The 2,743-nt window shown below is 41.3% G+C and overlaps 1 protein-coding gene across 1 annotated transcript in view; it reads left to right on the forward strand.

The window, feature by feature from the left end:
• Positions 1 to 1,594, forward strand: part of TSN (translin) — a 146,194-nt gene extending 144,600 nt beyond the window's left edge. Inside the window, exon 9 of the transcript XR_002781199.1 lies at positions 1,381 to 1,594. The gene's annotated coding sequence lies outside the window, so the exon portion shown is untranslated. The remainder of the gene's footprint in view (positions 1 to 1,380) is intronic.
• Positions 1,595 to 2,743: the final 1,149 nt, after the last annotated feature.

The raw sequence follows: 2,743 nt of genomic DNA on the forward strand, positions 1-2,743 counted from the left end.
AGAAGCTGGCCAGTCTATGCACGGCAGAAGCTTGAGGATCAACCGTCCAGATTGTCCAGATGTATTGTTATCATCCTTTAGCCCTAATCCTCTTTAGTATACTTGTCCTGCTGCTTGCTTCAAGGTTTGCCTCAGTAGCACCCACCAGTTGGACCCTGAGTCAAAGAGTCACTTTAGCCCTGACCTATTTCGCCTACGTCGGGATCCTATCAATTCTTGCATGTTCAGGCTAAACCCTTTTTCAATACATTTCTAGAGGCTTTGTCTAATTGCCATTAGTTATTTCAATTTTTTATAATCATGAGGAAAATCCTTCCTTTGTTAATTCTAGTAGGATTTTATATTCGGGTGTCTTTTATCACCCTATAGTGGAATTTTGGATACCAAGTACTTATATAGAACTCTTAATTTAGCTTATTGTCTCAAACTCTTCTAACAATGACTTATTGGTTCTGCCTATCTCCATCTTTTGCCCGCTACTTGGCTTCCCTATCCCCATCTGGTACTGGGCTACAAGTAACATGACTCTTCACCCCAAGTATTGAGGAGGCAGCCCATTTGAACTGCCAAATTACTGACAGGATGGGCAGTTAAACTCTTAATGTCCTACAGAACCAAATGAGCGATACAATTCATTTCCCTTTTTACAGGCCTTGGTATTGCCACAGGGGTAGGCACTGGCACAGCCTGCCTAGCCTCCTCCCTGTCTTATTACCAAAGGTTATCTAAGGACCTATTTGACAGCTTAGAAGACATATCCAAAAGCATTGTCACTTTACAAAGCCAATTAGATTCCTTAGCAGGAGTAGTTTTACAAAACCGTGGGGGACATGATCTTCAAAGGGCCGAAAAAGGAAGGTTATACTTATTTTTAGAAGAAGAATGTTGTTTTTATGTTAATCAATCTGGTATAGTTAGAGATGCAGCCAAGATGCTCACAGACAGAGCCTCAAAAATCCACCAATGATTGAACGAGTCATGGGGGTCCTGGTCCAGAATATGGAGTTGGGGATCCTGGCTTCTCCCACTTGCAGGTCCTCTCCTCATGCTCTCCATAGCTCTCTTATTTGGTCCCTGTGTCCTGAACTATCTTGTTAAGTTTTTCTCCTCACGCTTAGAATCTATAAAGTTACAAATGGTTGTGACATCTAGACCACCCTTTTATCAGCCTCTAGGCCAAGAAAATCAAGAGGTTGATGCCCTATAAGGATTTAAAGGGCATCAAAAGGGGGAATTGAAGAGTGATTTTCCACTCAAATGGTTACCTTGTAATCAGCTCCCTGTTCTGCTTCTGTAGACATGCTTGCAACAGAGGCCGAAGGGCAGGGTGATCTTGAGATTAACTGAAGATTCACTCTCCCCTTTGCTTGTTCTGTCTAGATAACAGATGTGTTGCCTAAGTTCCTGCCTGAAAATCTCATCCTCTGTAACTGCCTGTAGCCCATAGCAACTTGCGTGTTCTGTAACCATCTGAGGACGACTTAACCAATCGCTCATGCCAATTGTAACTGTGTGGATAAGCCCTATAAAAGTAAGGTTACCCCTGAGCTTGGGGCCCAGATCTTCAGAGCGCTAGCTCTTCTGGGACCGCCAGCAAAATAAACCTGAGTTCTCCAACACTCTGTGTGGTGCTTGGTTTCTCACCCGTCTGATTTTTTTTGTAACAATAGCAGGTAGCCACATCCTTGGCCTTGACCAAGGTCAATCTTTACCTTAAGAGAGGCTGTTTATTGTCTTTTTGCATCTAAGATAACATAGGTTGATGTAAGAAATGTCCAGACTTGTAGAGAATTTTAATGAGTTTATTTGAGCCAAACTGACAACAATTGTCAGGAAGCAAAATTTCAATGGATTAAAAAATGCTCCAGAGAATGATAGTTTTGCGTCTTATTTTATACATTAGAATCAAGGAGGAGACATTAGAAGGGTTTACATGAAATTTATTGGTGGTAGATTAAGGAGGCAAGAGAAAGCAAAGCAGGGAAACCTCTGGGATTAGATAAAAAGGCAAAATAGAGAAACACATACTTATTTTACATTGTTGGGTACAGGATAGTTAATGATTAATATTTATAGCACATAGAAATGGTATGCGGGGGAACAAGATAATAATGAGGGATTTTGTGGTTTTCTGCTCTGGTGTGAGCCTGTGCTCTGAGGAGTCTGGCAAAGGAGATTACTCTGACTTTCCAAAGGTGTTATCTTAGATGAAAAAAAGGCAATAGACAGTCTTAAAGTAAAGACTGACCTTTGTCAAGGAAGCTACAGGCTTAGGATATGACTACCCACCATGACCCACTTTTAGTTAGGAATTTTTATATTCAGACCATCCATGTGCTTACTTTCAGTCTCTGAGGTCGTAAGACCCATCATGCAGGCTTCCCCTGAGCTTCTCAGGTTTAGTATGTATGTTAGGCACTTAGGTAGACATGAATGATGGGAGGAATGCAGGCCCAACTCAGAGACCTTCTTTAGGACCTCCCTGAAACACCCCTATTGTGGTTAAAAATTACCATTAAAGGAAGTAAAAACCACAAAACTAACCGCTGGTTTAGTCCAGTCACAAGCTTGAGCAGTTAGTAGGTATACTGTCCATCCTTGACCTTAGCCTCATTATACCATCATTATATCATACATATACTCAGAAGTTCATGACTCTGATTATAACAGACTGAATTCTGGATGACCACATGTACAATGACAAATGGTTATATAACAGCCAACTTAGATGACCTCATATGCC

The sequence above is a fragment of the Pteropus vampyrus genome, unplaced genomic scaffold (assembly GCF_000151845.1).
Source record: "Pteropus vampyrus isolate Shadow unplaced genomic scaffold, Pvam_2.0 Scaffold87, whole genome shotgun sequence".
Taxonomy (NCBI): domain Eukaryota; kingdom Metazoa; phylum Chordata; class Mammalia; order Chiroptera; family Pteropodidae; genus Pteropus; species Pteropus vampyrus.